This window comes from Schistocerca americana, unplaced genomic scaffold (assembly GCF_021461395.2).
Source record: "Schistocerca americana isolate TAMUIC-IGC-003095 unplaced genomic scaffold, iqSchAmer2.1 HiC_scaffold_41, whole genome shotgun sequence".
Taxonomy (NCBI): domain Eukaryota; kingdom Metazoa; phylum Arthropoda; class Insecta; order Orthoptera; family Acrididae; genus Schistocerca; species Schistocerca americana.
In genome coordinates this window covers 1,057,950-1,081,861 of record NW_025726137.1, presented here as the reverse complement: position 1 = coordinate 1,081,861, position 23,912 = coordinate 1,057,950, and positions in this window count along the sequence as shown.

The following is a 23,912-nucleotide window of genomic DNA, read 5'->3' as shown; positions in this document are numbered from 1 at the left end:
ATGTAGTGCGCATATTGCTCCTGCAGGACTGACCACAGTAATAATTAAAGAGTGGAAAGAAAGAAGGTAGGTCGAGCAGCTGGCAACAGTAACTATGACTCTCTTAAGGTAGCCAAATTCCTCGTCACTCGGCGAAATTTATTTGAAAACTCGAGGAAATCGTTGTTGAGGTAACTCAGACAACGGTAACATGGACAGGTGGTGGCGTATCGCTTCTGCAGGACTGACCACAGTACGATTTAAAGGGAGGAAAGATTCAAAGAAGGGGGAGCAGCTGGCTGCAGTAACTATGACGCTTATAAGGTAGCCAAATGCCTCGTCATCCGGCGAGGTACATTTGCTAACTCGAGAGACTCGTAGTGGGAGTAACAGAGACGACGTTGACGTGGACATATAGTGGCACATCGGTTCTGTAGGACAGCCATAGCAAGAATGATAGAGAGAAAGGGCTTAGAAAAGTGGGAGCAGCAGGCAGGAGTACTATGACTCTCTTAAGGTAGCCAAATGCCTCGTCACCATGTGAAATTTTTTTTGAAAACTCGAGAATATCTTCGAGAAGGTAGCTGAGACAACGTTAAGGTATACATGTAGTGGCATATTGCTCCTGCAGGACTGACCACAGTAATAATTAAAGAGTGGAAAGAAAGAAGGTAGGTCGAGCAGCTGGCAGCAGTAACTATGACTCTCTTAAGGTAGCCAAATGCCTCGTCACTCGGCGAAATTTATTTGAAAACTCGAGGAAATCGTTGTTGAGGTAACTCAGACAACGGTAACATGGACAGGTGGTGGCGTATCGCTTCTGCAGGACACCAAGGTACGAATTAAAGAGAGGAAAGATTCAAAGAAGGGGGAGCAGCTGGCTGCAGTAACTATGACTCCTCTAAGGTAGCCAAATGCCTCGTCATCCGGCGAGGTACAATTGCTAACTCGAGAGACTCGTAGTGGGAGTAACAGTGACGACGTTAACGTGGACATATAGTGGCACATCGGTTCCGTAGGACAGGCCATAGCAAGAATGATAGAGAGAATGGGCTTAGAAAAGTGGGAACAGCAGGCAGGAGTACTATGACTCTCTTAAGGTAGCCAAATGAATCGTCACCATGTGAAATTTTTTGTTGAAAACTCGAGGATATCTTCGATAAGGTAGCTCAGACAACGTTAAGGTTTACATGTAGTGTGCATATTGCTCCTGCAGGACTGACCACAGTAATAATTAAAGAGTGGAAAGAAAGAAGGTAGGTCGAGCAGCTGGCAACAGTAACTATGACTCTCTTAAGGTAGCCAAATGCCTCGTCACTCGGCGAAATTTATTTGAAAACTCGAGGAAATCGTTGTTGAGGTAACTCAGACAACGGTAACATGGACAGGTGGTGGCGTATCGCTTCTGCAGGACTGACCACAGTACGATTTAAAGGGAGGAAAGATTCAAAGAAGGGGGAGCAGCTGGCTGCAGTAACTATGACTCTCTTAAGGTAGCCAAATGCCTCGTCATCCGGCGAGGTACATTTGCTAACTCGAGAGACTCGTAGTGGGAGTAACAGTTACGACGTTAACGTGGACATATAGTGGCACATCGGTTCCGTAGGACAGGCCATAGCAAGAATGATAGAGAGAATGGGCTTAGAAAAGTGGGAACAGCAGGCAGGAGTACTATGACTCTCTTAAGGTAGCCAAATGAATCGTCACCATGTGAAATTTTTTGTTGAAAACTCGAGGATATCTTCGATAAGGTAGCTCAGACAACGTTAAGGTTTACATGTAGTGCGCATATTGCTCCTGCAGGACTGACCACAGTAATAATTAAAGAGTGGAAAGAAAGAAGGTAGGTCGAGCAGCTGGCAACAGTAACTATGACTCTCTTAAGGTAGCCAAATGCCTCGTCACTCGGCGAAATTTATTTGAAAACTCGAGGAAATCGTTGTTGAGGTAACTCAGACAACGGTAACATGGACAGGTGGTGGCGTATCGCTTCTGCAGGACTGACCACAGTACGATTTAAAGGGAGGAAAGATTCAAAGAAGGGGGAGCAGCTGGCTGCAGTAACTATGACGCTTATAAGGTAGCCAAATGCCTCGTCATCCGGCGAGGTACATTTGCTAACTCGAGAGACTCGTAGTGGGAGTAACAGTGACGACGTTAACGTGGACATATAGTGGCACATCGGTTCCGTAGGACAGGCCATAGCAAGAATGATAGAGAGAATGGGCTTAGAAAAGTGGGAACAGGAGGCAGGAGTACTATGACTCTCTTAAGGTAGCCAAATGAATCGTCACCATGTGAAATTTTTTGTTGAAAACTCGAGGATATCTTCGATAAGGTAGCTCAGACAACGTTAAGGTTTACATGTAGTGTGCATATTGCTCCTGCAGGACTGACCACAGTAATAATTAAAGAGTGGAAAGAAAGAAGGTAGGTCGAGCAGCTGGCAACAGTAACTATGACTCTCTTAAGGTAGCCAAATGCCTCGTCACTCGGCGAAATTTATTTGAAAACTCGAGGAAATCGTTGTTGAGGTAACTCAGACAACGGTAACATGGACAGGTGGTGGCGTATCGCTTCTGCAGGACTGACCACAGTACGATTTAAAGGGAGGAAAGATTCAAAGAAGGGGGAGCAGCTGGCTGCAGTAACTATGACTCTCTTAAGGTTGCCAAATGCCTCGTCATCCGGCGAGGTACATTTGCTAACTCGAGAGACTCGTAGTGGGAGTAACAGTTACGACGTTAACGTGGACATATAGTGGCACATCGGTTCCGTAGGACAGGCCATAGCAAGAATGATAGAGAGAATGGGCTTAGAAAAGTGGGAACAGCAGGCAGGAGTACTATGACTCTCTTAAGGTAGCCAAATGAATCGTCACCATGTGAAATTTTTTGTTGAAAACTCGAGGATATCTTCGATAAGGTAGCTCAGACAACGTTAAGGTTTACATGTAGTGCGCATATTGCTCCTGCAGGACTGACCACAGTAATAATTAAAGAGTGGAAAGAAAGAAGGTAGGTCGAGCAGCTGGCAACAGTAACTATGACTCTCTTAAGGTAGCCAAATGCCTCGTCACTCGGCGAAATTTATTTGAAAACTCGAGGAAATCGTTGTTGAGGTAACTCAGACAACGGTAACATGGACAGGTGGTGGCGTATCGCTTCTGCAGGACTGACCACAGTACGATTTAAAGGGAGGAAAGATTCAAAGAAGGGGGAGCAGCTGGCTGCAGTAACTATGACGCTTATAAGGTAGCCAAATGCCTCGTCATCCGGCGAGGTACATTTGCTAACTCGAGAGACTCGTAGTGGGAGTAACAGAGACGACGTTGACGTGGAGATATAGTGGCACATCGGTTCTGTAGGACAGCCATAGCAAGAATGATAGAGAGAAAGGGCTTAGAAAAGTGGGAGCAGCAGGCAGGAGTACTATGACTCTCTTAAGGTAGCCAAATGCCTCGTCACCATGTGAAATTTTTTTTGAAAACTCGAGAATATCTTCGAGAAGGTAGCTGAGACAACGTTAAGGTATACATGTAGTGGCATATTGCTCCTGCAGGACTGACCACAGTAATAATTAAAGAGTGGAAAGAAAGAAGGTAGGTCGAGCAGCTGGCAGCAGTAACTATGACTCTCTTAAGGTAGCCAAATGCCTCGTCACTCGGCGAAATTTATTTGAAAACTCGAGGAAATCGTTGTTGAGGTAACTCAGACAACGGTAACATGGACAGGTGGTGGCGTATCGCTTCTGCAGGACACCAAGGTACGAATTAAAGAGAGGAAAGATTCAAAGAAGGGGGAGCAGCTGGCTGCAGTAACTATGACTCTCTTAAGGTAGCCAAATGCCTCGTCATCCGGCGAGGTACATTTGCTAACTCGAGAGACTCGTAGTGGGAGTAACAGTGACGACGTTAACGTGGACATATAGTGGCACATCGGTTCCGTAGGACAGGCCATAGCAAGAATGATAGAGAGAATGGGCTTAGAAAAGTGGGAACAGCAGGCAGGAGTACTATGACTCTCTTAAGGTAGCCAAATGAATCGTCACCATGTGAAATTTTTTGTTGAAAACTCGAGGATATCTTCGATAAGGTAGCTCAGACAACGTTAAGGTTTACATGTAGTGTGCATATTGCTCCTGCAGGACTGACCACAGTAATAATTAAAGAGTGGAAAGAAAGAAGGTAGGTCGAGCAGCTGGCAACAGTAACTATGACTCTCTTAAGGTAGCCAAATGCCACGTCACTCGGCGAAATTTATTTGAAAACTCGAGGAAATCGTTGTTGAGGTAACTCAGACAACGGTAACATGGACAGGTGGTGGCGTATCGCTTCTGCAGGACTGACCACAGTACGATTTAAAGGGAGGAAAGATTCAAAGAAGGGGGAGCAGCTGGCTGCAGTAACTATGACTCTCTTAAGGTAGCCAAATGCCTCGTCATCCGGCGAGGTACATTTGCTAACTCGAGAGACTCGTAGTGGGAGTAACAGTTACGACGTTAACGTGGACATATAGTGGCACATCGGTTCCGTAGGACAGGCCATAGCAAGAATGATAGAGAGAATGGGCTTAGAAAAGTGGGAACAGCAGGCAGGAGTACTATGACTCTCTTAAGGTAGCCAAATGAATCGTCACCATGTGAAATTTTTTGTTGAAAACTCGAGGATATCTTCGATAAGGTAGCTCAGACAACGTTAAGGTTTACATGTAGTGCGCATATTGCTCCTGCAGGACTGACCACAGTAATAATTAAAGAGTGGAAAGAAAGAAGGTAGGTCGAGCAGCTGGCAACAGTAACTATGACTCTCTTAAGGTAGCCAAATGCCTCGTCACTCGGCGAAATTTATTTGAAAACTCGAGGAAATCGTTGTTGAGGTAACTCAGACAACGGTAACATGGACAGGTGGTGGCGTATCGCTTCTGCAGGACTGACCACAGTACGATTTAAAGGGAGGAAAGATTCAAAGAAGGGGGAGCAGCTGGCTGCAGTAACTATGACGCTTATAAGGTAGCCAAATGCCTCGTCATCCGGCGAGGTACATTTGCTAACTCGAGAGACTCGTAGTGGGAGTAACAGTGACGACGTTAACGTGGACATATAGTGGCACATCGGTTCCGTAGGACAGGCCATAGCAAGAATGATAGAGAGAATGGGCTTAGAAAAGTGGGAACAGCAGGCAGGAGTACTATGACTCTCTTAAGGTAGCCAAATGAATCGTCACCATGTGAAATTTTTTGTTGAAAACTCGAGGATATCTTCGATAAGGTAGCTCAGACAACGTTAAGGTTTACATGTAGTGTGCATATTGCTCCTGCAGGACTGACCACAGTAATAATTAAAGAGTGGAAAGAAAGAAGGTAGGTCGAGCAGCTGGCAACAGTAACTATGACTCTCTTAAGGTAGCCAAATGCCTCGTCACTCGGCGAAATTTATTTGAAAACTCGAGGAAATCGTTGTTGAGGTAACTCAGACAACGGTAACATGGACAGGTGGTGGCGTATCGCTTCTGCAGGACTGACCACAGTACGATTTAAAGGGAGGAAAGATTCAAAGAAGGGGGAGCAGCTGGCTGCAGTAACTATGACGCTTATAAGGTAGCCAAATGCCTCGTCATCCGGCGAGGTACATTTGCTAACTCGAGAGACTCGTAGTGGGAGTAACAGAGACGACGTTGACGTGGACATATAGTGGCACATCGGCTCTGTAGGACAGCCATAGCAAGAATGATAGAGAGAAAGGGCTTAGAAAAGTGGGAGCAGCAGGCAGGGGTACTATGACTCTCTTAAAGTAGCCAAATGCCTCGTCACCATGTGAAATTTTTTTTGAAAACTCGAGATTTTCTTCGTTAAGGTAGCTCAGACAACGTTAAGGTATACATGTAGTGGCATATTGCTCCTGCAGGACTGACCACAGTAATAATTAATGAGTGGAAAGAAAGAAAGTAGGTCGAGCAGCTGGCAGCAGTAACTATGACTCTCTTAAGGGTGCCAAATGCCCCGTCACTCGGCGAAATTTATTTGAAAACTCGAGGAAATCGTTGTTGAGGTAACTCAGACAACGGTAACATGGACAGGTGGTGGCGTATCGCTTCTGCAGGACACCACGGTACGAATTAAAGAGAGGAAAGATTCAAAGAAGGGGGAGCAGCTGGCTGCAGTAACTATGACTCTCTTAAAGTAGCCAAATGCCTCGTCATCCGGCGAGGTACATTTGCTAACTCGAGAGACTCGTAGTGGGAGTAACAGAGACGACGTTGACGTGGACATATAGTGGCACATCGGTTCTGTAGGACAGCCATAGCAAGAATGATAGAGAGAAAGGGCTTAGAAAAGCGGGAGCAGCAGGCAGGGGTACTATAACTCCCTTAAGGTAGCCAAATGCCTTGTCACCATGTAAAATTTTTTTTGAAAACCCGAGGATATCTTCGATAAGGTAGCTCAGACAACGTTAAGGTTAACATGTAGTGGCATATTGCTCCTGCAGGACTGACCACAGTAATAATTAAAGAGTGGAAAGAAAGAAGGTAGGTCGAGCAGCTGGCAACGGTAACTATGACTCCCTTATGGTAGCCAAATGCCTCGTCACTCGGCGAAATTTATTTGAAAACTCGAGGAAATCGTTGTTGAGGTAACTCAGACAACGGTAACATGGACAGGTGGTGGCGTATCGCTTCTGCAGGACACCACGGTACGAATTAAAGAGAGGAAAGATTCAAAGAAGGGGGAGCAGCTGGCTGCAGTAACTATGAATCTCTTAAGGTAGCCAAATGCCTCGTCACTCGGCGAAATTTATTTGAAAACTCGAGGAAATCGTCGTTGAAGTAACTCAGACAACGGTAACATGGACAGGTGGTGGCGTATCGCTTCTGCAGGACACCATGGGAGTAACAGTGACGACGTTAACGTGGACATATAGTGGCACATCGGTTCTGTAGGACAGGCCATAGCAAGAATGATAGAGAGAGTGGGCTTAGAAAAGTGGGAGCAGCAGGCGGGAGTACTATGACTCTCTTAAGGTAGCCAAATGAATCGTCACCATGTGAAATTTTTTGTTGAAAACTCGAGGATATCTTCGATAAGGTAGCTCAGACAACGTTAAGGTTTACATGTAGTGGCATATTGCTCCTGCAGGACTGACCACAGTAATAATTAAAGAGTGGAAAGAAAGAAGGTAGGTCGAGCAGCTGGCAACAGTAACTATGACTCTCTTAAGGTAGCCAAATGCCTCGTCACTCGGCGAAATTTATTTGAAAACTCGAGGAAATCGTGGTTGAGGTAACTCAGACAACGGCAACATGGACAGGTGGTGGCGTATCGCTTCTGCAGGACTGACCACAGTACGATTTAAAGGGAGGAAAGATTCAAAGAAGGGGGAGCAGCTGGCTGCAGTAACTATGACGCTTATAAGGTAGCCAAATGCCTCGTCATCCGGCGAGGTACATTTGCTAACTCGAGAGACTCGTAGTGGGAGTAACAGAGACGACGTTGACGTGGACATATAGTGGCACATCGGTTCTGTAGGACAGCCATAGCAAGAATGATAGAGAGAAAGGGCTTAGAAAAGTGGGAGCAGCAGGCAGGAGTACTATGACTCTCTTAAGGTAGCCAAATGCCTCGTCACCATGTGAAATTTTTTTTGAAAACTCGAGAATATCTTCGAGAAGGTAGCTGAGACAACGTTAAGGTATACATGTAGTGGCATATTGCTCCTGCAGGACTGACCACAGTATTAATTAAAGAGTGGAAAGAAAGAAGGTAGGTCGAGCAGCTGGCAGCAGTAACTATGACTCTCTTAAGGTAGCCAAATGCCTCGTCACTCGGCGAAATTTATTTGAAAACTCGAGGAAATCGTTGTTGAGGTAACTCAGACAACGGTAACATGGACAGGTGGTGGCGTATCGCTTCTGCAGGACACCAAGGTACGAATTAAAGAGAGGAAAGATTCAAAGAAGGGGGAGCAGCTGGCTGCAGTAACTATGACGCTTATAAGGTAGCCAAATGCCTCGTCATCCGGCGAGGTACATTTGCTAACTCGAGAGACTCGTAGTGGGAGTAACAGTGACGACGTTAACGTGGACATATAGTGGCACATCGGTTCCCTAGGACAGGCCATAGAAAGAATGATAGAGAGAATGGGCTTATAAAAGTGGGAGCAGCAGGCAGGAGTACTGTGACTCTCTTAAGGTAGCCAAATGAATCGTCACCATGTGAAATTTTTTGTTGAAAATTCGAGGATATCTTCGATAAGGTAGCTCAGACAACGTTAAGGTTTACATGTAGTGGCATATTGCTCCTGCAGGACTGACCACAGTAATAATTAAAGAGTGGAAAGAAAGAAGGTAGGTCGAGCAGCTGGCAACAGTAACTATGACTCTCTTAAGGTAGCCAAATGCCTCGTCACTCGGCGAAATTTATTTGAAAACTCGAGGAAATCGTTGTTGAGGTAACTCAGACAACGGTAACATGGACAGGTGGTGGCGTATCGCTTCTGCAGGACTGACCACAGTACGATTTAAAGGGAGGAAAGATTCAAAGAAGGGGGAGCAGTTGGCTGCAGTAACTATGACGCTTATAAGGTAGCCAAATGCCTCGTCATCCGGCGAGGTACATTTGCTAACTCGAGAGACTCGTAGTGGGAGTAACGGAGACGACGTTGACGTGGACATATAGTGGCACATCGGTTCTGTAGGACAGCCATAGCAAGAATGATAGTGAGAAAGGGCTTAGAAAAGTGGGAGCAGCAGGCAGGGGTACTATGACTCTCTTAAGGTAGCCAAATGCCTCGTCACCATGTGAAATTTTTTTTGAAAACTCGAGAATATCTTCGTGAAGGTAGCTCAGACAACGTTAAGGTATACACGTAGTGGCATATTGCTCCTGCAGGACTGACCACAGTAATAATTAATGAGTGGAAAGAAAGAAAGTTGGACGAGCAGCTGGCAGCAGTAACTATGACACTCTTAAGGGTGCCAAATGCCTCGTCACTCGGCGAAATTTATTTGAAAACTCGAGGAAATCGTCGTTGAAGTAACTCAGACAACGGTAACATGGACAGGTGGTGGCGTATCGCTTCTGCAGGACACCATGGGAGTAACAGTGACGACGTTAACGTGGACATATAGTGGCACATCGGTTCTGTAGGACAGGCCATAGCAAGAATGATAGAGAGAGTGGGCTTAGAAAAGTGGGAGCAGCAGGCGGGAGTACTATGACTCTCTTAAGGTAGCCAAATGAATCGTCACCATGTGAAATTTTTTGTTGAAAACTCGAGGATATCTTCGATAAGGTAGCTCAGACAACGTTAAGGTTTACATGTAGTGGCATATTGCTCCTGCAGGACTGACCACAGTAATAATTAAAGAGTGGAAAGAAAGAAGGTAGGTCGAGCAGCTGGCAACAGTAACTATGACTCTCTTAAGGTAGCCAAATGCCTCGTCACTCGGCGAAATTTATTTGAAAACTCGAGGAAATCGTGGTTGAGGTAACTCAGACAACGGCAACATGGACAGGTGGTGGCGTATCGCTTCTGCAGGACTGACCACAGTACGATTTCAAGGGAGGAAAGATTCAAAGAAGGGGGAGCAGTTGGCTGCAGTAACTATGACGCTTATAAGGTAGCCAAATGCCTCGTCATCCGGCGAGGTACATTTGCTAACTCGAGAGACTCGTAGTGGGAGTAACAGAGACGACGTTGACGTGGACATATAGTGGCACATCGGTTCTGTAGGACAGCCATAGCAAGAATGATAGTGAGAAAGGGCTTAGAAAAGTGGGAGCAGCAGGCAGGGGTACTATGACTCTCTTAAGGTAGCCAAATGCCTCGTCACCATGTGAAATTTTTTTTGAAAACTCGAGAATATCTTCGAGAAGGTAGCTGAGACAACGTTAAGGTATACATGTAGTGGCATATTGCTCCTGCAGGACTGACCACAGTAATAATTAAAGAGTGGAAAGAAAGAAGGTAGGTCGAGCAGCTGGCAACAGTAACTATGACTCTCTTAAGGTAGCCAAATGCCTCGTCACTCGGCGAAATTTATTTGAAAACTCGAGGAAATCGTGGTTGAGGTAACTCAGACAACGGCAACATGGACAGGTGGTGGCGTATCGCTTCTGCAGGACTGACCACAGTACGATTTAAAGGGAGGAAAGATTCAAAGAAGGGGGAGCAGTTGGCTGCAGTAACTATGACGCTTATAAGGTAGCCAAATGCCTCGTCATCCGGCGAGGTACATTTGCTAACTCGAGAGACTCGTAGTGGGAGTAACAGAGACGACGTTGACGTGGACATATAGTGGCACATCGGTTCTGTAGGACAGCCATAGCAAGAATGATAGTGAGAAAGGGCTTAGAAATGTGGGAGCAGCAGGCAGTGGTACTATGACTCTCTTAAGGTAGCCAAATGCCTCGTCACCATGTGAAATTTTTTTTGAAAACTCGAGAATATCTTCGTTAAGGTAGCTCAGGCAACGTTAAGGTATACACGTAGTGGCATATTGCTCCTGCAGGACTGACCACAGTAATAATTAATGAGTGGAAAGAAAGAAAGTTGGACGAGCACCTGGCAGCAGTAACTATGACACTCTTAAGGGTGCCAAATGCCTCGTCACTCGGCGAAATTTATTTGAAAACTCGAGGAAATCGTCGTTGAAGTAACTCAGACAACGGTAACATGGACAGGTGGTGGCGTATCGCTTCTGCAGGACACCATGGGAGTAACAGTGACGACGTTAACGTGGACATATAGTGGCACATCGGTTCTGTAGGACAGCCATAGCAAGAATGATAGTGAGAAAGGGCTTAGAAAAGTGGGAGCAGCAGGCGGGAGTACTATGACTCTCTTAAGGTAGCCAAATGAATCGTCACCATGTGAAATTTTTTGTTGAAAACTCGAGGATATCTTCGATAAGGTAGCTCAGACAACGTTAAGGTTTACATGTAGTGGCATATTGCTCCTGCAGGACTGACCGCAGTAATAATTAAAGAGTGGAAAGAAAGAAGGTAGGTCGAGCAGCTGGCAACAGTAACTATGACTCTCTTAAGGTAGCCAAATGCCTCGTCACTCGGCGAAATTTATTTGAAAACTCGAGGAAATCGTGGTTGAGGTAACTCAGACAACGGCAACATGGACAGGTGGTGGCGTATCGCTTCTGCAGGACTGACCGCAGTACGATTTCAAGGGAGGAAAGATTCAAAGAAGGGGGAGCAGTTGGCTGCAGTAACTATGACGCTTATAAGGTAGCCAAATGCCTCGTCATCCGGCGAGGTACATTTGCTAACTCGAGAGACTCGTAGTGGGAGTAACAGAGACGACGTTGACGTGGACATATAGTGGCACATCGGTTCTGTAGGACAGCCATAGCAAGAATGATAGTGAGAAAGGGCTTAGAAAAGTGGGAGCAGCAGGCAGGGGTACTATGACTCTCTTAAGGTAGCCAAATGCCTCGTCACCATGTAAAATTTTTTTTGAAAACTCGAGAATATCTTCGAGAAGGTAGCTGAGACAACGTTAAGGTATACATGTAGTGGCATATTGCTCCTGCAGGACTGACCACAGTAATAATTAAAGAGTGGAAAGAAAGAAGGTAGGTCGAGCAGCTGGCAACAGTAACTATGACTCTCTTAAGGTAGCCAAATGCCTCGTCACTCGGCGAAATTTATTTGAAAACTCGAGGAAATCGTTGTTGAGGTAACTCAGACAACGGTAACATGGACAGGTGGTGGCGTATCGCTTCTGCAGGACTGACCACAGTACGATTTAAAGGGAGGAAGGATTCAAAGAAGGGGGAGCAGCTGGCTGCAGTAACTATGACGCTTATAAGGTAGCCAAATGCCTCGTCATCCGGCGAGGTACATTTGCTACCTCGAGAGACTCGTAGTGGGAGTAACAGAGACGACGTTGACGTGTCATATAGTGGCACATCGGTTCTGTAGGACAGCCATAGCAAGAATGATAGAGAGAAAGGGCTTAGAAAAGTGGGAGCAGCAGGCAGGGGTACTATGACTCTCTTAAGGTAGCCAACTGCCTCGTCACCATGTAAATTTTTTTTTGAAAACTCGAGAATATCTTCGTTAAGTCAGCTCAGACAACGTTAAGGTATACATGTAGTGGCATACTGCTCCTGCAGGACTGACCACAGTAATAATTAATGAGTGGAAAGAAAGAAAGTAGGTCGAGCAGCTGGCAGCAGTAACTACGACTCTCTTAAGGGTGCCAAATGCCTCGTCACTCGGCGAAATTTATTTGAAAACTCGAGCAAATCGTCGTTGAAGTAACTCAGACAACGGTAACATGGACAGGTGGTGGCGTATCGCTTCTGCAGGACACCATGGGAGTAACAGTGACGACGTTAACGTGGACATATAGTGGCACATCGGTTCTGTAGGACAGGCCATAGCAAGAATGATAGAGAGAGTGGGCTTAGAAAAGTGGGAGCAGCAGGCGGGAGTACTATGACTCTCTTAAGGTAGCCAAATGAATCGTCACCATGTGAAATTTTTTGTTGAAAACTCGAGGATATCTTCGATAAGGTAGCTCAGACAACGTTAAGGTTTACATGTAGTGGCATATTGCTCCTGCAGGACTGACCACAGTAATAATTAAAGAGTGGAAAGAAAGAAGGTAGGTCGAGCAGCTGGCAACAGTAACTATGACTCTCTTAAGGTAGCCAAATGCCTCGTCACTCGGCGAAATTTATTTGAAAACTCGAGGAAATCGTGGTTGAGGTAACTCAGACAACGGCAACATGGACAGGTGGTGGCGTATCGCTTCTGCAGGACTGACCACAGTACGATTTAAAGGGAGGAAAGATTCAAAGAAGGGGGAGCAGTTGGCTGCAGTAACTATGACGCTTATAAGGTAGCCAAATGCCTCGTCATCCGGCGAGGTACATTTGCTAACTCGAGAGACTCGTAGTGGGAGTAACAGAGACGACGTTGACGTGGACATATAGTGGCACATCGGTTCTGTAGGACAGCCATAGCAAGAATGATAGTGAGAAAGGGCTTAGAAAAGTGGGAGCAGCAGGCAGGGGTACTATGACTCTCTTAAGGTAGCCAAATGCCTCGTCACCATGTGAAATTTTTTTTGAAAACTCGAGAATATCTTCGTTAAGGTAGCTCAGGCAACGTTAAGGTATACACGTAGTGGCATATTGCTCCTGCAGGACTGACCACAGTAATAATTAATGAGTGGAAAGAAAGAAAGTTGGACGAGCAGCTGGCAGCAGTAACTATGACACTCTTAAGGGTGCCAAATGCCTCGTCACTCGGCGAAATTTATTTGAAAACTCGAGGAAATCGTCGTTGAAGTAACTCAGACAACGGTAACATGGACAGGTGGTGGCGTATCGCTTCTGCAGGACACCATGGGAGTAACAGTGACGACGTTAACGTGGACATATAGTGGCACATCGGTTCTGTAGGACAGCCATAGCAAGAATGATAGTGAGAAAGGGCTTAGAAAAGTGGGAGCAGCAGGCGGGAGTACTATGACTCTCTTAAGGTAGCCAAATGAATCGTCACCATGTGAAATTTTTTGTTGAAAACTCGAGGATATCTTCGATAAGGTAGCTCAGACAACGTTAAGGTTTACATGTAGTGGCATATTGCTCCTGCAGGACTGACCACAGTAATAATTAAAGAGTGGAAAGAAAGAAGGTAGGTCGAGCAGCTGGCAACAGTAACTATGACTCTCTTAAGGTAGCCAAATGACTCGTCACTCGGCGAAATTTATTTGAAAACTCGAGGAAATCGTGGTTGAGGTAACTCAGACAACGGCAACATGGACAGGTGGTGGCGTATCGCTTCTGCAGGACTGACCACAGTACGATTTCAAGGGAGGAAAGATTCAAAGAAGGGGGAGCAGTTGGCTGCAGTAACTATGACGCTTATAAGGTAGCCAAATGCCTCGTCATCCGGCGAGGTACATTTGCTAACTCGAGAGACTCGTAGTGGGAGTAACAGAGACGACGTTGACGTGGACATATAGTGGCACATCGGTTCTGTAGGACAGCCATAGCAAGAATGATAGTGAGAAAGGGCTTAGAAAAGTGGGAGCAGCAGGCAGGGGTACTATGACTCTCTTAAGGTAGCCAAATGCCTCGTCACCATGTGAAATTTTTTTTGAAAACTCGAGAATATCTTCGAGAAGGTAGCTGAGACAACGTTAAGGTATACATGTAGTGGCATATTGCTCCTGCAGGACTGACCACAGTAATAATTAAAGAGTGGAAAGAAAGAAGGTAGGTCGAGCAGCTGGCAACAGTAACTATGACTCTCTTAAGGTAGCCAAATGCCTCGTCACTCGGCGAAATTTATTTGAAAACTCGAGGAAATCGTTGTTGAGGTAACTCAGACAACGGTAACATGGACAGGTGGTGGCGTATCGCTTCTGCAGGACTGACCACAGTACGATTTAAAGGGAGGAAGGATTCAGAGAAGGGGGAGCAGCTGGCTGCAGTAACTATGACGCTTATAAGGTAGCCAAATGCCTCGTCATCCGGCGAGGTACATTTGCTAACTCGAGAGACTCGTAGTGGGAGTAACAGAGACGACGTTGACGTGTCATATAGTGGCACATCGGTTCTGTAGGACAGCCATAGCAAGAATGATAGAGAGAAAGGGCTTAGAAAAGTGGGAGCAGCAGGCAGGGGTACTATGACTCTCTTAAGGTAGCCAACTGCCTCGTCACCATGTAAATTTTTTTTTGAAAACTCGAGAATATCTTCGTTAAGGTAGCTCAGACAACGTTAAGGTATACATGTAGTGGCATACTGCTCCTGCAGGACTGACCACAGTAATAATTAATGAGTGGAAAGAAAGAAAGTTGGACGAGCAGCTGGCAGCAGTAACTATGACACTCTTAAGGGTGCCAAATGCCTCGTCACTCGGCGAAATTTATTTGAAAACTCGAGGAAATCGTCGTTGAAGTAACTCAGACAACGGTAACATGGACAGGTGGTGGCGTATCGCTTCTGCAGGACACCAAGGTACGAATTAAAGAGAGGAAAGATTCAAAGAAGGGGGAGCAGCTGGCTGCAGTAACTATGACTCTCTTAAGGTAGCCAAATACCTCGTCATCCGGCGAGGTACATTTGCTAACTCGAGAGACTCGTAGTGGGAGTAACAGTGACGACGTTAACGTGGACATATAGTGGCACATCGGTTCTGTAGGACAGCCATAGCAAGAATGATTGTGAGAAAGGGCTTAGAAAAGTGGGAGCAGCAGGCGGGAGTACTATGACTCTCTTAAGGTAGCCAAATGAATCGTCACCATGTGAAATTTTTTGTTGAAAACTCGAGGATATCTTCGATAAGGTAGCTCAGACAACGTTAAGGTTTACATGTAGTGGCATATTGCTCCTGCAGGACTGACCACAGTAATAATTAAAGAGTGGAAAGAAAGAAGGTAGGTCGAGCAGCTGGCAACAGTAACTATGACTCTCTTAAGGTAGCCAAATGCCTCGTCACTCGGCGAAATTTATTTGAAAACTCGAGGAAATCGTGGTTGAGGTAACTCAGACAACGGCAACATGGACAGGTGGTGGCGTATCGCTTCTGCAGGACTGACCACAGTACGATTTCAAGGGAGGAAAGATTCAAAGAAGGGGGAGCAGTTGGCTGCAGTAACTATGACGCTTATAAGGTAGCCAAATGCCTCGTCATCCGGCGAGGTACATTTGCTAACTCGAGAGACTCGTAGTGGGAGTAACAGAGACGACGTTGACGTGGACATATAGTGGCACATCGGTTCTGTAGGACAGCCATAGCAAGAATGATAGTGAGAAAGGGCTTAGAAAAGTGGGAGCAGCAGGCAGGGGTACTATGACTCTCTTAAGGTAGCCAAATGCCTCGTCACCATGTGAAATTTTTTTTGAAAACTCGAGAATATCTTCGAGAAGGTAGCTGAGACAACGTTAAGGTATACATGTAGTGGCATATCGCTCCTGCAGGACTGACCACAGTAATAATTAAAGAGTGGAAAGAAAGAAGGTAGGTCGAGCAGCTGGCAACAGTAACTATGACTCTCTTAAGGTAGCCAAATGCCTCGTCACTCGGCGAAATTTATTTGAAAACTCGAGGAAATCGTTGTTGAGGTAACTCAGACAACGGTAACATGGACAGGTGGTGGCGTATCGCTTCTGCAGGACTGACCACAGTACGATTTAAAGGGAGGAAGGATTCAAAGAAGGGGGAGCAGCTGGCTGCAGTAACTATGACGCTTATAAGGTAGCCAAATGCCTCGTCATCCGGCGAGGTACATTTGCTAACTCGAGAGACTCGTAGTGGGAGTAACAGAGACGACGTTGACGTGGACATATAGTGGCACATCGGTTCTGTAGGACAGCCATAGCAAGAATGATAGTGAGAAAGGGCTTAGAAAAGTGGGAGCAGCAGGCAGGGGTACTATGACTCTCTTAAGGTAGCCAAATGCCTCGTCACCATGTGAAATTTTTTTTGAAAACTCGAGAATATCTTCGTTAAGGTAGCTCAGGCAACGTTAAGGTATACACGTAGTGGCATATTGCTCCTGCAGGACTGACCACAGTAATAATTAATGAGTGGAAAGAAAGAAAGTTGGACGAGCAGCTGGCAGCAGTAACTATGACACTCTTAAGGGTGCCAAATGCCTCGTCACTCGGCGAAATTTATTTGAAAACTCGAGGAAATCGTCGTTGAAGTAACTCAGACAACGGTAACATGGACAGGTGGTGGCGTATCGCTTCTGCAGGACACCATGGGAGTAACAGTGACGACGTTAACGTGGACATATAGTGGCACATCGGTTCTGTAGGACAGCCATAGCAAGAATGATAGTGAGAAAGGGCTTAGAAAAGTGGGAGCAGCAGGCGGGAGTACTATGACTCTCTTAAGGTAGCCAAATGAATCGTCACCATGTGAAATTTTTTGTTGAAAACTCGAGGATATCTTCGATAAGGTAGCTCAGACAACGTTAAGGTTTACATGTAGTGGCATATTGCTCCTGCAGGACTGACCGCAGTAATAATTAAAGAGTGGAAAGAAAGAAGGTAGGTCGAGCAGCTGGCAACAGTAACTATGACTCTCTTAAGGTAGCCAAATGCCTCGTCACTCGGCGAAATTTATTTGAAAACTCGAGGAAATCGTGGTTGAGGTAACTCAGACAACGGCAACATGGACAGGTGGTGGCGTATCGCTTCTGCAGGACTGACCGCAGTACGATTTCAAGGGAGGAAAGATTCAAAGAAGGGGGAGCAGTTGGCTGCAGTAACTATGACGCTTATAAGGTAGCCAAATGCCTCGTCATCCGGCGAGGTACATTTGCTAACTCGAGAGACTCGTAGTGGGAGTAACAGAGACGACGTTGACGTGGACATATAGTGGCACATCGGTTCTGTAGGACAGCCATAGCAAGAATGATAGTGAGAAAGGGCTTAGAAAAGTGGGAGCAGCAGGCAGGGGTACTATGACTCTCTTAAGGTAGCCAAATGCCTCGTCACCATGTAAAATTTTTTTTGAAAACTCGAGAATATCTTCGAGAAGGTAGCTGAGACAACGTTAAGGTATACATGTAGTGGCATATTGCTCCTGCAGGACTGACCACAGTAATAATTAAAGAGTGGAAAGAAAGAAGGTAGGTCGAGCAGCTGGCAACAGTAACTATGACTCTCTTAAGGTAGCCAAATGCCTCGTCACTCGGCGAAATTTATTTGAAAACTCGAGGAAATCGTTGTTGAGGTAACTCAGACAACGGTAACATGGACAGGTGGTGGCGTATCGCTTCTGCAGGACTGACCACAGTACGATTTAAAGGGAGGAAGGATTCAAAGAAGGGGGAGCAGCTGGCTGCAGTAACTATGACGCTTATAAGGTAGCCAAATGCCTCGTCATCCGGCGAGGTACATTTGCTACCTCGAGAGACTCGTAGTGGGAGTAACAGAGACGACGTTGACGTGTCATATAGTGGCACATCGGTTCTGTAGGACAGCCATAGCAAGAATGATAGAGAGAAAGGGCTTAGAAAAGTGGGAGCAGCAGGCAGGGGTACTATGACTCTCTTAAGGTAGCCAACTGCCTCGTCACCATGTAAATTTTTTTTTGAAAACTCGAGAATATCTTCGTTAAGTCAGCTCAGACAACGTTAAGGTATACATGTAGTGGCATACTGCTCCTGCAGGACTGACCACAGTAATAATTAATGAGTGGAAAGAAAGAAAGTAGGTCGAGCAGCTGGCAGCAGTAACTACGACTCTCTTAAGGGTGCCAAATGCCTCGTCACTCGGCGAAATTTATTTGAAAACTCGAGCAAATCGTCGTTGAAGTAACTCAGACAACGGTAACATGGACAGGTGGTGGCGTATCGCTTCTGCAGGACACCATGGGAGTAACAGTGACGACGTTAACGTGGACATATAGTGGCACATCGGTTCTGTAGGACAGGCCATAGCAAGAATGATAGAGAGAGTGGGCTTAGAAAAGTGGGAGCAGCAGGCGGGAGTACTATGACTCTCTTAAGGTAGCCAAATGAATCGTCACCATGTGAAATTTTTTGTTGAAAACTCGAGGATATCTTCGATAAGGTAGCTCAGACAACGTTAAGGTTTACATGTAGTGGCATATTGCTCCTGCAGGACTGACCACAGTAATAATTAAAGAGTGGAAAGAAAGAAGGTAGGTCGAGCAGCTGGCAACAGTAACTATGACTCTCTTAAGGTAGCCAAATGCCTCGTCACTCGGCGAAATTTATTTGAAAACTCGAGGAAATCGTGGTTGAGGTAACTCAGACAACGGCAACATGGACAGGTGGTGGCGTATCGCTTCTGCAGGACTGACCACAGTACGATTTAAAGGGAGGAAAGATTCAAAGAAGGGGGAGCAGTTGGCTGCAGTAACTATGACGCTTATAAGGTAGCCAAATGCCTCGTCATCCGGCGAGGTACATTTGCTAACTCGAGAGACTCGTAGTGGGAGTAACAGAGACGACGTTGACGTGGACATATAGTGGCACATCGGTTCTGTAGGACAGCCATAGCAAGAATGATAGTGAGAAAGGGCTTAGAAAAGTGGGAGCAGCAGGCAGGGGTACTATGACTCTCTTAAGGTAGCCAAATGCCTCGTCACCATGTGAAATTTTTTTTGAAAACTCGAGAATATCTTCGTTAAGGTAGCTCAGGCAACGTTAAGGTATACACGTAGTGGCATATTGCTCCTGCAGGACTGACCACAGTAATAATTAATGAGTGGAAAGAAAGAAAGTTGGACGAGCAGCTGGCAGCAGTAACTATGACACTCTTAAGGGTGCCAAATGCCTCGTCACTCGGCGAAATTTATTTGAAAACTCGAGGAAATCGTCGTTGAAGTAACTCAGACAACGGTAACATGGACAGGTGGTGGCGTATCGCTTCTGCAGGACACCATGGGAGTAACAGTGACGACGTTAACGTGGACATATAGTGGCACATTGGTTCTGTAGGACAGCCATAGCAAGAATGATAGTGAGAAAGGGCTTAGAAAAGTGGGAGCAGCAGGCGGGAGTACTATGACTCTCTTAAGGTAGCCAAATGAATCGTCACCATGTGAAATTTTTTGTTGAAAACTCGAGGATATCTTCGATAAGGTAGCTCAGACAACGTTAAGGTTTACATGTAGTGGCATATTGCTCCTGCAGGACTGACCACAGTAATAATTAAAGAGTGGAAAGAAAGAAGGTAGGTCGAGCAGCTGGCAACAGTAACTATGACTCTCTTAAGGTAGCCAAATGCCTCGTCACTCGGCGAAATTTATTTGAAAACTCGAGGAAATCGTGGTTGAGGTAACTCAGACAACGGCAACATGGACAGGTGGTGGCGTATCGCTTCTGCAGGACTGACCACAGTACGATTTCAAGGGAGGAAAGATTCAAAGAAGGGGGAGCAGTTGGCTGCAGTAACTATGACGCTTATAAGGTAGCCAAATGCCTCGTCATCCGGCGAGGTACATTTGCTAACTCGAGAGACTCGTAGTGGGAGTAACAGAGACGACGTTGACGTGGACATATAGTGGCACATCGGTTCTGTAGGACAGCCATAGCAAGAATGATAGTGAGAAAGGGCTTAGAAAAGTGGGAGCAGCAGGCAGGGGTACTATGACTCTTTTAAGGAAGCCAAATGCCTCGTCACCATGTGAAATTTTTTTTGAAAACTCGAGAATATCTTCGAGAAGGTAGCTGAGACAACGTTAAGGTATACATGTAGTGGCATATTGCTCCTGCAGGACTGACCACAGTAATAATTAAAGAGTGGAAAGAAAGAAGGTAGGTCGAGCAGCTGGCAACAGTAACTATGACTCTCTTAAGGTAGCCAAATGCCTCGTCACTCGGCGAAATTTATTTGAAAACTCGAGGAAATCGTTGTTGAGGTAACTCAGACAACGGTAACATGGACAGGTGGTGGCGTATCGCTTCTGCAGGACTGACCACAGTACGATTTAAAGGGAGGAAGGATTCAAAGAAGGGGGAGCAGCTGGCTGCAGTAACTATGACGCTTATAAGGTAGCCAAATGCCTCGTCATCCGGCGAGGTACATTTGCTAACTCGAGAGACTCGTAGTGGGAGTAACAGAGACGACGTTGACGTGTCATATAGTGGCACATCGGTTCAGTAGGACAGCCATAGCAAGAATGATAGAGAGAAAGGGCTTAGAAAAGTGGGAGCAGCAGGCAGGGGTACTATGACTCTCTTAAGGTAGCCAACTGCCTCGTCACCATGTAAATTTTTTTTTGAAAACTCGAGAATATCTTCGTTAAGGTAGCTCAGACAACGTTAAGGTATACATGTAGTGGCATACTGCTCCTGCAGGACTGACCACAGTAATAATTAATGAGTGGAAAGAAAGAAAGTAGGTCGAGCAGCTGGCAGCAGTAACTACGACTCTCTTAAGGGTGCCAAATGCCTCGTCACTCGGCGAAATTTATTTGAAAACTCGAGCAAATCGTCGTTGAAGTAACTCAGACAACGGTAACATGGACAGGTGGTGGCGTATCGCTTCTGCAGGACACCATGGGAGTAACAGTGACGACGTTAACGTGGACATATAGTGGCACATCGGTTCTGTAGGACAGGCCATAGCAAGAATGATAGTAAGAGTGGGCTTAGAAAAATGGGAACAGCAGGCAGGAGTACTATGACTCTCTTAAGGTAGCCAAATGAATCGTCACCATGTGAAATTTTTTGTTGAAAACTCGAGGATATCTTCGATAAGGTAGCTCAGACAACGTTAAGGTTTACATGTAGTGTGCATATTGCTCCTGCAGGACTGACCACAGTAATAATTAAAGAGTGGAAAGAAAGAAGGTAGGTCGAGCAGCTGGCAACAGTAACTATGACTCTCTTAAGGTAGCCAAATGCCTCGTCACTCGGCGAAATTTATTTGAAAACTCGAGGAAATCGTGGTTGAGGTAACTCAGACAACGGCAACATGGACAGGTGGTGGCGTATCGCTTCTGCAGGACTGACCACAGTACGATTTCAAGGGAGGAAAGATTCAAAGAAGGGGGAGCAGTTGGCTGCAGTAACTATGACGCTTATAAGGTAGCCAAATGCCTCGTCATCCGGCGAGGTACATTTGCTAACTCGAGAGACTCGTAGTGGGAGTAACAGAGACGACGTTGACGTGGACATATAGTGGCACATCGGTTCTGTAGGACAGCCATAGCAAGAATGATAGTGAGAAAGGGCTTAGAAAAGTGGGAGCAGCAGGCAGGGGTACTATGACTCTTTTAAGGAAGCCAAATGCCTCGTCACCATGTGAAATTTTTTTTGAAAACTCGAGAATATCTTCGAGAAGGTAGCTGAGACAACGTTAAGGTATACATGTAGTGGCATATTGCTCCTGCAGGACTGACCACAGTAATAATTAAAGAGTGGAAAGAAAGAAGGTAGGTCGAGCAGCTGGCAACAGTAACTATGAGTCTCTTAAGGTAGCCAAATGCCTCGTCACTCGGCGAAATTTATTTGAAAACTCGAGGAAATCGTTGTTGAGGTAACTCAGACAACGGTAACATGGACAGGTGGTGGCGTATCGCTTCTGCAGGACTGACCACAGTACGATTTAAAGGGAGGAAGGATTCAAAGAAGGGGGAGCAGCTGGCTGCAGTAACTATGACGCTTATAAGGTAGCCAAATGCCTCGTCATCCGGCGAGGTACATTTGCTAACTCGAGAGACTCGTAGTGGGAGTAACAGAGACGACGTTGACGTGTCATATAGTGGCACATCGGTTCAGTAGGACAGCCATAGCAAGAATGATAGAGAGAAAGGGCTTAGAAAAGTGGGAGCAGCAGGCAGGGGTACTATGACTCTCTTAAGGTAGCCAACTGCCTCGTCACCATGTAAATTTTTTTTTGAAAACTCGAGAATATCTTCGTTAAGGTAGCTCAGACAACGTTAAGGTATACATGTAGTGGCATACTGCTCCTGCAGGACTGACCACAGTAATAATTAATGAGTGGAAAGAAAGAAAGTAGGTCGAGCAGCTGGCAGCAGTAACTACGACTCTCTTAAGGGTGCCAAATGCCTCGTCACTCGGCGAAATTTATTTGAAAACTCGAGCAAATCGTCGTTGAAGTAACTCAGACAACGGTAACATGGACAGGTGGTGGCGTATCGCTTCTGCAGGACACCATGGGAGTAACAGTGACGACGTTAACGTGGACATATAGTGGCACATCGGTTCTGTAGGACAGGCCATAGCAAGAATGATAGTAAGAGTGGGCTTAGAAAAATGGGAACAGCAGGCAGGAGTACTATGACTCTCTTAAGGTAGCCAAATGAATCGTCACCATGTGAAATTTTTTGTTGAAAACTCGAGGATATCTTCGATAAGGTAGCTCAGACAACGTTAAGGTTTACATGTAGTGTGCATATTGCTCCTGCAGGACTGACCACAGTAATAATTAAAGAGTGGAAAGAAAGAAGGTAGGTCGAGCAGCTGGCAACTGTAACTATGACTCTCTTAAGGTAGCCAAATGCCTCGTCACTCGGCGAAATTTATTTGAAAACTCGAGGAAATCGTTGTTGAGGTAACTCAGACAACGGTAACATGGACAGGTGGTGGCGTATCGCTTCTGCAGGACTGACCACAGTACGATTTAAAGGGAGGAAAGATTCAAAGAAGGGGGAGCAGCTGGCTGCAGTAACTATGACGCTTATAAGGTAGCCAAATGCCTCGTCATCCGGCGAGGTACATTTGCTAACTCGAGAGACTCGTAGTGGGAGTAACAGAGACGACGTTGACGTGGACATATAGTGGCACATCGGTTCTGTAGGACAGCCATAGCAAGAATGATAGAGAGAAAGGGCTTAGAAAAGTGGGAGCAGCAGGCAGGAGTACTATGACTCTCTTAAGGTAGCCAAATGCCTCGTCACCATGTGAAATTTTTTTTGAAAACTCGAGAATATCTTCGAGAAGGTAGCTGAGACAACGTTAAGGTATACATGTAGTGGCATATTGCTCCTGCAGGACTGACCACAGTAATAATTAAAGAGTGGAAAGAAAGAAGGTAGGTCGAGCAGCTGGCAGCAGTAACTATGACTCTCTTAAGGTAGCCAAATGCCTCGTCACTCGGCGAAATTTATTTGAAAACTCGAGGAAATCGTTGTTGAGGTAACTCAGACAACGGTAACATGGACAGGTGGTGGCGTATCGCTTCTGCAGGACACCAAGGTACGAATTAAAGAGAGGAAAGATTCAAAGAAGGTCGAGCAGCTGGCTGCTGTAACTATGACTCTCTTAAGGTAGCCAAATGCCTCGTCATCCGGCGAGGTACATTTGCTAACTCGAGAGACTCGTAGTGGGAGTAACAGTGACGACGTTAACGTGGACATATAGTGGCACATCGGTTCCGTAGGACAGGCCATAGCAAGAATGATAGAGAGAATGGGCTTAGAAAAGTGGGAACAGCAGGCAGGAGTACTATG